This window comes from Pristis pectinata, chromosome 3, assembly GCF_009764475.1.
Source record: "Pristis pectinata isolate sPriPec2 chromosome 3, sPriPec2.1.pri, whole genome shotgun sequence".
NCBI classification, from domain to species: domain Eukaryota; kingdom Metazoa; phylum Chordata; class Chondrichthyes; order Rhinopristiformes; family Pristidae; genus Pristis; species Pristis pectinata.
In genome coordinates, this window is record NC_067407.1 from 86,473,712 (window position 1) to 86,488,510 (window position 14,799).

The following is a 14,799-nucleotide window of genomic DNA, read 5'->3' on the forward strand; positions in this document are numbered from 1 at the left end:
TATTACATCAATATATGGCTCACAGAACAGTGCATCATGGCAACATTCACAGGGATTAAAATTGGATAGCTTTCAAAGTGGGTGTTTGATTTGTTATGTTGGATTAACCCACATTAAATCACACCAGCTATACTGTCAGTTTATTTTAATGCTTCCGATATCCAACCGGAGTTAACCATGCTGTTAATTGACTATATGCAAAGACAGGAGGCCTTTTATCATAACTCGCCAGTCCCGGTTAAAGTCAATTTTGAATTATAAAAGGAGGTGGACAGCACTCAGAGCAGGGAATTACCACTCATACAGGAGGGGTATGTCATCGTCATTGAGTCCTACAGCATGGAAACAGTCCCTTTGGCCCAACTTGTCCATACTAACCAAGATGCCCATCTAAGTTAGTCCTGTATTTGACCCATATCCCTCTCATCGTTTTCTATCCATGTACCTGTCCAAATGTCTTTTAAGTGTTATTGTACCTGTCTCATCCACTTCCACTGGCAGCTCGTTCTATATAACGAGTGGAAAAAGTTGCCCTTCAGGTTCCTATTAAATCTCTCCCCTCTCATAAACCCGTACCCTCTAGTTCTTGATTCCACAATCCTGGGGAAAAAGCTGTGTGCACTCACCCTTTCTATACCCCTCATGATTTTATACACCTCTATAAGATCACCCCTCAGTCTCCTACGTTCCAAGGAAGGAAGTCCTAGCCTGCCCAACCTATCCTGATAAGACAGTCCTTCGAGTCCTGGCAACATGCTCGTAAATCTTTTCTGCAGTCTCTCCAGCTTAATGGTACCTTTCTTATAGCAGGCTGACTAAAAGTGTGCACAATATTCCAAGTACAGCCTCACCAACATCTTGTACAACTCTTTGACCAGGGATTCAATGAACTATGGAACAACATGGGAGCACGCAGATTCCCAAACCTTTTGGTGGCGCTCATCCTCGCGGATGAGGAAAATAGGAGGGATGATAGTGCATAGAGGAAAATGAACTCCTCTAGTCTCATCCTACTGAGGCCGTGGGAGCAGATGGCCATGAAGTTTGGTGGCAACAGTCAAGACCCAAGGTCTAGAAGCAGTGCTGCAGGAGGTTCAGTGGCTTAGCACAAGTGGTTGCAGTCAGTGAATGGATCTTCGAATGCCATACATGTGCAATCATTTGCACCACTAGCCTGAGATGCTGCTCAATCACCCTATGCCGTCATTGAGCTGTGTCGATCAGGACATCTACCCATTATCAATATACACCACCTCTCTCTCACAGACTTACCACTGTTCCAAGCCACACAGCCACTTTTCAGTTAGCACATGTTGCGAGCTGTTGAGTCAAGAATATAAGTGAGCATTAACCAGTGTTGTGCCATAATGTCTTCTTTGTTTGGACTTCCAGCATGTTGCATCATAAGTAGGCATGTCTCAGTATTGAGTGCTATTTTGGCCACAAAATTTGGCACCAATGGTGCCCAAACAAGAGGCACTATCAACTTCAGTTTTGCACCACATGTGTTGAGACATTGGAAGATATCTTCCAAGCAGTGAGGAGATCTTTATGTTCCTACACATTTTGGCACATTTCAGCTTGCTGGACTGATATTAAAATGAAAATTGTAATGAGGAGAGCAGTAGAATGTTGAGATAATTGCAAGTATTAGTCGCACTCAAAAATTGGCCATCTTGCGGTGTTATTAAAATCATGGAATTAAAACATCACCTTATGTGACCTGCTGTGAAAATAGGATCACTTAATTATTACTTAGCAGAGCTCTTTTGTTTAATTTTGTGACCTTTTATTGTAAATTATCATGGCTGGGTAAGTCTCAGAGTTGCCAAGAAAAAGCAGAGAGATCTCACAAGGCTCAGGATTAAAGGACTTCATGTGGAGAGAGTAAAAAATGAACAATGTTCCCTGCCCCTAGATTTCCCTGTGGTATATTTGGGAGGATAAAATCATGAATATTCATAATCATAATTTCTTCATTCCATGATTATTTGTTCCAACATCATACCATTTTCCCAGTCTCTAAATAGATCACCGATGTGATCTTTGTCCTTTTGTTTGAAAGGCTGCACTCCGGACATCAGCAACAAGGACCATCAACAAATAGTCTTACCATAGGTCTAACTGCAAAGTATTCCAGCTCAGGGATTCTGCTAGAATAACTGAAGAACATTCTTGGAATTTTATTTCTGGCCATATCTGGAAGGTGAAGAGTGCAGAGAGATAATTGGAGGAAATGGAGTGATACGGCAGCAAAGTGGAGATGGTAGATGACAGTGTAGACCTAGGCCAGGGTCGCATGCAGCTTAAATGAGGGACGAAGGCATTTCTTGGAATAATGACCACACTTGGGAGTATTGTGTGCAGTTCTGGTTGCCCAACTATTGGAAGGATGTCACTGAGCTGGAAAGGGTTCAGAAAAGATTCACAAGGATTTTATCGGGACTAGAGGGCTTGATTTAGAAGGAGAGACCAAATGGGCTGGGACTTTTTTCCCTGGAGCATAGGATGCTGAGAAATGACCTTGTAGAGGGATATAAACTCATGAGGGACATAGATAAGGTGGATGGTCATAGTCTTTTTCCCAGAGTAGCGGACTCTAAAATTAGAGGACATAGATTTAAGGTAAGAGGGGTAAAATTTAATGGGGACCTGAGGGGCAACCTTCTTACACCAGAGGGTGGTGGGTATATGGAACGAGCTGCCAGAGGAAGTGGTAGAAGTTGGTACAAATACAATGCGTAGAAGACATTTGGACAGATACATAGATAGAAAACATTTAGAGGGAATGGGCCAAATGCAGGCAAATGGGACTAACTCGGATAAACATCTCAGTTGGCATGGATGAGTAACGCAGAAGGGTCTGTCTTTGTGCTGGATAATTCTACGACTCTACGACTGTAGTGCTGAGAGTTGGGACGGAGTTAGGAAGAGAAGCTGTTGCAGGAATTTGACCAGGGATTCTGACCAGAGTAACTCAAACACACATTGGGAAAGCAGGACACAGATTTGGGAGGTGACTACACTTTCAAAAACCTTGTTAGTGTTTGGTTGGATAGAACTAGGTCAACAGTCGTAGAAGGACAAATGGATCAGGTAAATATTTTGACTAGAGGTGCTGATGGCCATTTTAAAAATGATGAGAGAACCCATTTACACACTCTTAACAGCACATAATTGTGACAAAGAAGCATAATCTGCTTACAATTCCCAAGTTAAGCCATTTGGTCTTGCCCTATAAGAGATATTCCTTTGCTCTCCCCAACCCACTCCTACCTTCTCTGCAACTGGAAACTAACTTGTTTACTCTCTTGGAGACACAAGGGACCCAGTCCAGACCACTTGGTCTCAACCCAAAACATTGCCTGTCCATTTCCCTCCACAGATGGTGCCTGACCCGCTGAGTTCCTCCAGCAGTTTGTTTCTCGCTTGTTTTCTCTCTTTCCCAGTTCTGATGATGGGTCTCAAACCTGAAACGTTGGCTCGGTTTCTCTTTCCGCATGTACAGTTTCGTTCCAAAATTATAAGCCTGTTTTCCATTGATCTTGATGACTAACAGCTTTGCTGAACATTACATTAAAATATTAGAACTCAAATTCCAGCATAAAAGCATTTCAACCTGATTAAAAGTCCAGAGTATAATGCCAGCTGCCTTGCTTATTAATTTCAGAAGCTGGGGCCTGTAGCTCTCATTTTGCACATTGAACATAACTTGCTGTGGAGAAGCTTTTTTTTAAAGAACCATTTTCTGATGCCAAAAAGAAATTCAAGTTGTGGAAAATGGTGTCTGGAGGGAGAAATAAAAGTAAGAAACTCTTAAAAGAAAATAATGCCATGAAACACTGGATATATTGCTTGTGGGCCCAGCCATGCGTTGAAATTTAAGGTGTAAATTTACTATCATTACCGGAAGGTTCTGTTTGCTGGCAGTCTGTATGAGACTAATGTTATAAGAAAGGGAAAAAAAAACCTTTCATTTATGTGATGGTTTTCACAGCATCAGTACGTCACTTAGTGGTCAATGTGTAACTTATTTGCAGGCTAGCATTAGCGGATAGCGTAATGCTTTACAGCGCCAGCGACCCAGGTTCAATTTCGACCGCTGTCTGTAAGGAGTTTGTACATTCTCCCCGTGTCTGCGTGGGTTTCCTCCGGGTGCTCCAGTTTCCTCCCACATTCCAAAAGACGTACAGGTTAGGAAGTTGTGGGCATGCTACGTTGGCGCTGGAAGCATGGCGACACTTGCAGGCTGCCCCCGAACACTACGCAAAAGATGCATTTCACTGTGTGTTTCGATGTACATGTGACTAATAAAGATATCTTATCTTAAGTGTTGTAATACAGAAGCCATGGCATCAGATTTGTGCACAGCAAGCTCCTGTAAACAGCTATGTGATCATAATCAGTTTTTTGAGTATTGCTTATGTTTCAAATGTCAGGCCTCACACATACTGTTCTTCAAATTTATGGCATGGGATCTTTTGCATACACCTGCAAAAGCAGACTCAGGTTTGGTCTAATAAATCATTTGAAATACATTTCCGCGAGCAGTCTGAAACCCTTACGGTATTGCACAAGAGCATAAGCGTTGCTTATGTCTTCAAGTCAACGGATTGTGATATGAGCCCACATCCTGTTGAGTGAAGGCTAGGCTGTGAACAGCTGAGCCATGGTTGATGCCTTATGTTAACAAGCCAAGTGAGTTGCTTTGACTGAAACTTGGGAGCAGTGCAAATGATCAAGGGAACTTGCGTTTGACAATGTTTCACATAATTCATAGATAATGTGGATGGTAACAGTCTTTTCCCCACGGTAGAGGAGTCCAAAACTAGGGGGCATAGATTGAGGGTGAGAGGGGAAAGATTTAAAAGGGAGCTGAGGGACAACTTTTTCATGCAGAGGATGGTGAGTATATGGAACAAGCTGCCAAGGGAAGTGGTTAAGGCAGGTACACCAGCATCATTTAAGAAGCATTTGGATAGGTACATGGAGGGGCAGGGCTTAGAGGGATATGGGCTGAATGCAGGAAATTGGGACTAGCTGGTTGGACCAAAAGGCCCGTATCTATGCTGTATTGCCCTTTGACACTTTGACTTTGACTCAAATCAGTTGACAAATCTCTGGGTGGAGGTGAAGGTGGAGTGGGCACAGAGGGAAAGGTGCAAGCAAGAAGGCAACATCCATCATCAAAGATCCCCACCATCCAGGACATGCCATCTTTTCGCAGCTACCATGGGGCAGGAGGTACAGAAGCCTGAAATCCCACACCACCAGGTTCAAGAGCAGCTACTTCCTTTCAACCATTCGGTTCTTGAACCAACTGGCAAAACCCTAATCACCACTACAGTTTAGCAACACTATGACCACTCTGATCATTTTGCACTAAAATGGACATTGTATTTTTTTTCTGTTTGTGTGATTTTTTTGTAATTGTGTATAATTTATGTTTTTCTCGTGAATGCTTCTTATGTGATGGTGCTGCAAGTAAGTTTTTCATTGTACCTGTGCCTACATGTGCATGTGACAATAAACTCAATTTTTAGCTTTTTTTTTTGACTTTTTTGAAGCCTGCCCTTGCGTTCTTGGTACACTAAATCCTTTGTGGAAATTGTGAGCCAAAATATTTCTGTGCAAGTCTTCTCTAGTGATGAGAATGCATAATTCCTTGAATTCTTGGGTGGTAAAAGGACAAGGCAGTGTCAACAATGGGTTGAGGGCTGGTGGTGGATGCAAGATTGCTGGGTGACGTCGTTGTCATGACGGAATTTTGTAGCATCCAAGGCTCCAGCTTGAACCTCTTTTCTGCAGTTCCTTCGGCCCACCTGTGTGTACAGAGGCTGTGTTGAAATGGGATAAAAAAGAAGCTGAATCTTTGGAGAACCCAACCCTGTCCTGAATTCAGGATGTCTCCAGTTGTGGTAATAGTTACAAGACCATCAGGCTCAAAGACTCCATGCAAGTTCTGTGCAGCAAGCCAATTAATATTTTATTCAAGTTAAAAATATCAGCTGCTCTTGTTTGAACAAATCATTATTCTTCAGTATGACAGCAGGATGAATTGTTACTGATTTCAGGTTTATGTTGCAGAAGAGCTGACAGCTTGCACGTGCATTTTTTCAGCTGTAAGCCAACCATGAGAGTGCACAAGATGAGGGATTATGGTTATGTGGCCAGACCAAGAAAGCTGGGACTGACCTCCTTTGATCAGAGAAGGCTAAGAAAAGATTTGAGTGTAAGTGCTTAAAATCCCAAGGAATTCAGGTAGAATAATTGAAAGGAAATTGTTCATGGAGGCTGAATGGTTAATAACCAGAGGGGAGACACTTAAGGCAAAAAACCAAAACCAGCTTGTGGATAAACTTTTCAAGGCAGCAGTGGACAGGGTTTGAGATACACTACGAGGTAATGCACAGCAATAAGTTTGTAGACTTTCAAACACGATCAGATAAATGTCTGAAGCAAAACAAAATAATGCAACAAAGTAAGGACAGCTCGTGGATATGGGACAACCGAAATTGGGCTCTGAATTGAGTTGGTCAATTGGTCAATGGGTTGAGTGTCCAACTCCATGGTTCTATAATGCGTGGCAAATGTGTGCAAGAAGATGGAAAGGACTTGCAAGCAGTGACATACATCATTGTTACAATGACCAGACGATCATTTATTGTGAGCTAGGAATAAAAATTTGCCAGGACCCCAGGAATAACTTTGCACTTTAATTTTGCCTTGTGATCTATCGTGTCCACCTGACAGGACACTTGAAGCTCTCATCTGAAAGTCTGCATTGCGTATATTATAACACTTTCTCAATACTGCATCAAAGTATGAATCAAGCCTTGGAAATTGGAACTAATCCCCAAATGACCTTGGGTCATGGATGTAAGCACTGACCCCTGAGCCAAGGGCCACCATCTCCCACCTCCACAACATTAAGCACACCTAATATTTTCTGGTAACCAAGAATACATTAGCTTATAAATTCTACTATATTGGACAGCATTTACATGCACCATGCCATTGAATTTCCAAGTAACAATTCCTCATATAAGTGGAGGAAATTAAGATATGGACTGTAAAGTACAGTGTTATTTTTCTGGGTCTTTTTGTGGGGATGTAATAATGCAGTAAAGCACATGCACATAACCTTCCAGCAAATATAATGCATGTCTGGATTCCCACTCCTGGGACCTTCGTTCATGTGTGTGTGACATGGGAACTGCACGGACCACTCATGCTAATGGAGGTTTTAACAAGATGTTTCTGGCCCCCTTTATCATAGATTCAAAGCGACTCTGCCCTTGGATTCCAGTGCTGAGAAACGGCTTCAGGTAGATCCACTTCGAGAACAGAATTTACTCTTGTCTCATGCCCCCAACTTCCCTCAGTAAGCTTAAAGCTGTCATCCTACTGGGCTTTATTCTTGCAGCTGCTTCAGTCGATGGGCGTCTATCTGCTTTTAGTTATTAGTCCATGAGGTTAGCATTTTCTGCCCGTCGCTATTTTGTCCTTGAGATGTTGGTGCAAAGCTTCCTTGTTGGGCTGATGTAGTCTGTGCTACGAGGAGCTCCCAGAAGCGCTGTTAAGTAGGGAATATTTGTATTTTTGTCCTTGTGCTGATGAAGGATGGGTTACTCATGATATTATGACGAATGACTCATGATAGACTTGGAGGAGAACATGGTGGTGGTGGTGGTGGTCCTCATCTTCCTTCTGACCAAGTCAGGATAGACTTGGAGGAGAACATGGTGGTGTTCCTTTTGTGCCATCTGCCCATGTCCTTCGAAATGGCGGGGATTGTGTTTGAAAGGTGTTGTTGAAGAAGCTCTAGTGAATTGCTACAGTGCATCTTCCACTCAATATTTTAGATTTCCAGCATCTGCAGTGTTTTGCATCTTTGTACTCAATTGAATTATTGCCTAGAAACTGCTGCAGTTCATCTCTTATACTTTATTCATGTTCCAAGCAAAACATTGTAGTAGCTACAGTCAGCTGGTTAATTAATTGGCCACTGTAGGGTTACTGCAGCATGTGGCAACATGTGGCAATAAGCTAAATAGCTTGATTAAAGTGCAACATTTATTAAAGAGTATTGGCAAAAAGATGACATGACGGTGGCATTATTATATCGTGCCCATCTTGCAGATGTAAAAGTGTTTTGTAATCTTTTTTTTTCTTTGCAATAGTGCCATTACTACTTTAAAGAGGGAAGGGTTTGCACAATGATTGTTAGAGCTATGGATGGTAAGTCAGAGATCTCTGTCTTGTTCTAAATCCCAGAGCTGACCATGGGATGTAAATTAATTGCAACCTGATTCTGGCCACAAAGTTGGTGAGCTGGGATGATGATTATCTTACTGGACTTGTCACTTAGAACCTCAAGTTTGAGGTTCTGGAGGCACCAATTCAAATCCCACCAAAGTTAAACAATTTAAATTTGGTTAGTTCAGTGTTGGGAAGTTGTGCTGGAAACTAGCATGTAGTTAGTTAATTAAGTAAATCAGGAACAAAGAAGCTAGCATCAGTTAGGATGCCCGTGAAACTCTCAGGTTTTAGTCAAAACTTACCTGGTTCAATAATATCCTTTTGGGAAGAAAGTCTTCACTCCATAACTTCGATTAATGTCTATAGTAGGAAAAAATCCAACAAAATAGTGAAAGATCACGGAAGTGGGGCAACCTGAATTGCTCTTTGATAGGGCAGGTTAGGTTCAATGGTCTGAATGTCCTCCTTTATTAGTGTCCAGTTCCGTGCTTTTTTTTTGTTCCTGATTTACATCCCATAAACTGCAACAAAATAGGGAAAGATCCAGGAAGGCTTGGCCTCAGATGGTCGATCCTGAGGAACTGCTCCAAGACTGCTTTTTGCCACCTCAATGCTAGCAAAAGTCTTTGAGCTACTTCTGACTGTGTTTTGGACAAGGAACATTTTGAAATATTTAAAGCATAAAAGTTACTTTAAAAATAGCTTTAAACCATTATCAATGCCTTTAACTGCTACAAATTCATTAGGAAATTAAGGTAAAGAAAAAAAATACTTGCATTTATTCTTTTCGCTCAAGGTCAGGGTTGGCGTAAAGCTCAAAGACCAGGTGCCAAGTGCAACTAGCTCCTTAGTTAGGACGGTTGCACTTTGTCCCTGAAACCAATGAGAGGGAGGTATCTGATGCACTGGTGTCTGACCTCCAGCTTGTCTCCAGCTTCTGCCTTGCAACACACAGGGGCAGAAGCCATACTTGAGCTGACCCATGCATCGGACTTGCTCTTGGTGCTTCTCTCTGATACCGCTGGCGCAAGTTCAGTATGTGCCAGGCCAATTAGAAAAATGTAGTCTGTTTGCTTGACTACTAAATTGGTCATGTACGGTTGTGACATTTGCAACAGTCAGATCAGTAGAATCTCAGCTAGATCATGTTAATGCAATAGCATTCAGCTCACTGGCACTCTGGTTCAAACCCTTTTTGGCAGCCTGAGTACCCAAGAGATCTGTATGTGATTGGCAGCTATATTTAATTACAAACGGCTCGCCTTTTGAACTTACCTTGGCCTGGTTTGGAATGAAATAAAAATAAGGAATAATTGGTGTCCCTGCATCAAGATTTCTATAGCGAATATCTGCATCACCAGACAGTAATGAGTTGGGGCTGATAGATTTGTCTATAAATAACTGATTTCATGAATAAATGTCACCTCATGGACTTTATACTGAACCAAGTGTGTAACTTCTGAGCTCCCACAGAGCTGCTGCAAGATATTTCATTGTTTTTGGGATAGATTTTCTAAGTTAGATGAACCACTGTGATTCATCCATCTGCTGTAATTTGACGTTTTTGTCTAATTTTATTTCTCAATAAATGTGATTCATCGTTGCAGCCGGCGATAGATGGTTTCCCTGCATGTCATTTGTCTGTTAGTTGGAGAGATTTGGAGTTTCTATTTCCAGTGTAAATGTATTGAGTAAACGGAAAGATATATCATTCACCCAGGGCATGCAGACTCTCAATACTTCATACATTATGTTGCATTTCCGAGGGCATGAGGAAGATTTGTGTGGAGAGTCTGTGAATTGTAACACTCTTAAAATGGTTCTCTTCCCTCTTCCGAAGGCATTGAATCTCTTGGGGAGGACCTGCAGCAGACTTGGACATTCAACACTTTCTCAGCAAAAGTGCCTTCAACCCCGATATATTTACTGACTGTGGAGTGAAACACAAGGTTGATCTGAGCAGCCCCAATAACCATGTGCATTGATAAAGGGATTGGGGAGTGGGAACCAAAGGGCCTTGTAAGTACTATAATCAGTGCAAGTGCAAGATTGACTGTCGCATCTTCACAGATAACCATTTTAATGCTTTGCACTCAGGATGGCCTTTGTTTAAAAATGTTTCCTTCATTGAGTAATTTACCCTCTTGTGTCAGATGCGCAGAATTCTCTCCAAGTGTTACTGACTCCCATCTGATCTTAAAGATCTAGCTGTGGAAACTGTCTTAGTCAGTGGAGAGCCTATGAAAAAATATTCATCTCAAAGCCACTCTCACCTGCTAACCACACTGCAACCCCAACTGGTCAAAACCTGTACTCATCAATTTTCCCTTTCTTTCTATTGGATTGTATTTAGTGCCTCCCAGTTGCTGCCAATTGTGATTCGGATCAGAACTTGGAAAAGACTATTGCTTTCTTTGCCAGGACGCAAATGCAGACACGCTCCAGTGCTCAGTAGAGCAGATTGGGTCTCAGTTGTATAATTAAAAGTTGTTTCGGTTCGGAAGAGTACATTATGTTTTGTTTCTGAATTACGTAGCCGGGAATGCCTTGTAATCAATCTTCCAATCCATGATGGAAGTGGTGCCAGAGAGGTAAGTAGGTTTGGCAGCATCTGTGGACTGAGAAAGAGAGTTAACATTTCAGGTCAATGAATGCAGAGTTAGATGTGTTTCTCTCTCCACAGAGAGAGGTGCTGCCTGACCTGCTGAGTATTTCCAGTATTTTTTGTTTTATTTCAGATTTCCAGAATCTGCAAAATTTCCTTCATGAAAGTCTATTAATATTGTCCGTCTGAGCACAAGAAACAAGCCGACAGCTCCATCACTGTCCAATGACCCTCACTGCAACCGTCATTGTGAAAACAGGAACAGATTGGGTTATGTTGCCTCCAGCTCTTGGGTAACCTGTCAGTCAAACAAGGAACCTATGACTCAATGTGCCAACTTGATACTTTGAGGAAAAGGAGACAGGGAAAATGATGGATAAGCATTTGGGGGAGATGCCATACCTGGGGAGCTGGACCCCAGCCAAGAATCAGACCTGTGGGAATTGGGAAAATTGTCAAAAGGCAAACAAGGAAATGGAATCAAAGTAAGAAATCATTAAGCATATGGCCAATGCAGTGAGCTGTAGCGCAGAATGAATATTTGTTCAGGTTGTTGTCTGAATCAGCGATGCATGTTTGAAGTGACCAGGACTGGTTCGAAGCCAGTACTTTATTAATCTGTTACCTGCAAGGGCAGCTGCTACTAATGTACCTTCATGACCCTCGCCTTGCATAAATGAGGAGTGATGAGATTTGCATTCTGCTTGCATCAGCATTTGGTGAATCATTCCTAAGATTAATTGGTTCTGTGAACTGCTAAATGATAAACCTGCTTGTAGGATCATTTCATCATGCAATCTTCTTATAATAATATGATAATAACAAAGTATGTTGAATTGATTTCAGTAATTATGCTCATGTGACTGCATGTTCCACAGGGCTGCATCTGAGAAGATCTGCAGCTGTTCCATCAGACATTTATGTAGTTTGTACTAAACTGTACCACCTTGGCTGTGTATGATAACCAGTTCAGCAACTGTTTTAATGTGACTTAGCAGGTGAAGATATTTAACAGCTGGTGTGGTACAGGTCGGACTGGTTATTTGCTCCCACGTTTTAGGCAATTATCCATTCAGCCTTGGCCTCAATTTGCCTTTTGCAATTCGTCTCAGTGCTTTGCCTGAGGCAGGGATCAGCAAGTCCTTTCTGTCCCATTCTCGATTCACTTGCTCTTCCTGGAATATGTCTGTATGTGGAGATAAGCAAGAGTAGTCCTTTTTCTTGTACAGTAAACATCTGAACGTGGGCTGAGGAGTGAAAGTGGGATATTCCTCGGCTGTATAGCTCAGAGTCAAAATATAAACTTTTGCCAACTGAAGCAACATAACTATACAACTGAAACCCAAAGTGCTCTCCTGAGCATGGTGTGTATCCACTTAATACCCCGACATGGAAGGCAACAGATGAAATCTCAGGTTTAGTTTTGGCTGCCACACTAATTGTGCACCCTTTGCAGATACTGCTTAAGCCTGCACACCAATCCATGCGATTTGGTTGAGGCATTGGAAGGAGCACAGTGGTGGGGGCAGGTTGCCGTTGCCTGGGAAACATTGCTGCTGGGAGAAGGAGGATACAAAGAAGACAGAAAACAAGAAAAATGAAAGATCCCCCATGAGAGCATTTGGCAGTCTTGTGGTTGAATTGTTTCTTTAAAAAGTCATTGCACTCTGTGAAAATGCAGCCCTGTGACACAGAGGGAAAGTTAGTCAAGGTGCCCAAGTGTGTGTGTGTGTGTGTGTGTGTGTGTGTGTGTGTGTGTTGTCAGAACTATTCTTCTGATCACTTGTCCCAGGTAGCTTGAGTGGACAGAGCAGCATATTATTAGCATATGGTATATTAAACAGCAAATTTAGATACTGTAGATCCTATCATTCATATTACTGTTGTGCAAATCAGATAAAGGTGGCAGGAGAATAAATGGCATTTTAAGTGATGCCCTGAAGGTTTGATGCCCAAACAAATATAATAACACTTAGTTAATCTTACAGATCACTTTCCTCAATTTACGGATTATCTCTCCCCCTCAACAATACTGTCCTCCCCAGAACCTCCGTCCGCCTCTCTCCCATTCGTCTTAGTCACAGAGTTGTACAGCACGGAAACAGGCCCTTCAGCCCAATTCATCCGTGCTGACCAAGTTGCCGAACTGAGCTAATCCCATTTCCCTCTAAACCTTTACAACCTGTGTAACTGTCCAAATGCCTTTTGACTGACATAATTGTTCCCTCCTCTGGTTTATACTTACCATGCTCTGTGTGAAATTTCTTAAAAATTAATGCCAGGAACCTGACTTGTATATTTTTTTTACTGCACCATGTGATTTGGTTTCTATAAAAGTGTGATAGAAAATTGGGGATATGACTTGTGAAGTTCTCTGTTTTCCTCCGGGTCCTCATGGAGGAACCAAGCTTGCGCAATGCAACCCTGTGACATGGAACTCGTGTATGGGTTCCATATGAAGCCTGCCTGGGCCACTCTATCTGCAGAAGCAGGCCTTCATTGCGCCGTGAGTCCTACCACATTACTAGCTTTGCACTTCAGCTAGGGTCCCTCATTTTAATTTGCTAACTGAACTCTCCCCACTTCACTGACCTGCACAATGGCCCAAACCGAAGGGTAACCCATCCCCACAAGACTGTAATTGTGACTGCACTTTCCCAACAACTCACTGTTGATCTGAACCAACTCATCTTCACCCCACCTTCCCACCTACTGATCTGCCAACCAGAATAGACTCTTGTCCACTAGAATCACTTAAAATGCCATTTATTCTCTTGCCAACTTAACCTGATTTGGATACCAACTAACGCCACATACCCCATACAACTGATTGCCAAGCACCAGTTGCAGCTCACACCCATGAAATCCTGGCAATCTGTCCCCTTCCTGATCCCCTAACCTGCTCAATCCAATGCCTATACTTGCCAATCAATCTCCTTACCCTTCTGATGCTCAGACCTCCCACGAGTTAACCCCTGCAGACGCGACTCTGAACTTAGCTGGTTTCCCTCACACACTGCAAGATGACACAGCACATGAAGGAAAGGCCTCTCCTTAACCAGGGCTGGTTCATTAGCATGTGATACCTTCGGTCCCGTGCAGCACTGAACTTCCCAGCTTCAGGCCTATCATAAACTGACCAGAGTGCCTTTCCAGGTACTGACCAGTTTCCGGGCTGGTGCTCATAATAAAGCTTTTTACATAGCAGTTGCTTTGTGACTCTTTTACATTTTTAGACTTATTTATCAAAAACAGTCGTGGCCATTGACTTTACTCCAGGATTGAGATTCTTTTGCAGGTCTTTCAAATTGATGTTTGCTGCAAGGCTCCTCCCCATGGGTGTTCAAGGGTTAATTAGCTTGTCAGTGCTCAACTCTTAAAGTTCATGTGTGAGTAATGGCTAGTTGGGTGAGGTAAAGGATGATAAATCGTGCCTGTGGGTCTCTAAACTGGGAAGCAATCTGAAGCAACCCCGATGGATGCAGGTGAAAGTCATACAGATGACCAGCTTACTTTTATTTCATCTAGACTCTCAGGCAGTGTCCCTTATTGCTCCTCTCTAAAACTCAAGGAGATGCAGCACTCAAAGCACATTAAAAATTGTGATCATGATTGGCTGTGCACTAGACCACTTGTGACATTCACCTGGAAAGGGAATCACTCTTGTAATCGTATGGATCGCACTTGCTCACACCAGATCTTCTCCTGTTTTTCTCTCTGATTGTGTTGAAGGAATTTCAAGTCAAGCCTGGATCATATTCCACCCTAAAACAGTACCATGAATGCAGCAATTAAATTAAGTAGACAGAACAGTGACATTGGGGCAACTTCCATTACAGCAGAGAAGACTAGGTGGGGTGGTAAGATAAGATTTAATAAAAGTGTTTAAAAATCTTGAAGGATTTTGAAAGGCTAAACAAAAATAAATATCT

At 42.4% G+C, this 14,799-nt stretch overlaps 1 protein-coding gene across 4 annotated transcripts in view; it reads left to right on the forward strand.

The window, feature by feature from the left end:
* The window catches only part of LOC127567834 (1-phosphatidylinositol 4,5-bisphosphate phosphodiesterase beta-1), a 711,920-nt gene that overhangs the window by 268,582 nt on the left and 428,539 nt on the right, over positions 1 to 14,799 (forward strand). Inside the window, exon 1 of one of the 4 annotated variants that reach the window (XM_052010956.1) lies at positions 10,719 to 10,853. The exons of the other annotated variants lie outside the window; for them this stretch is intronic. The gene's annotated coding sequence lies outside the window, so the exon portion shown is untranslated. Of the gene's footprint in view, positions 1 to 10,718; positions 10,854 to 14,799 lie in introns of those variants that run through there. 4 annotated transcript variants of the gene reach the window in all.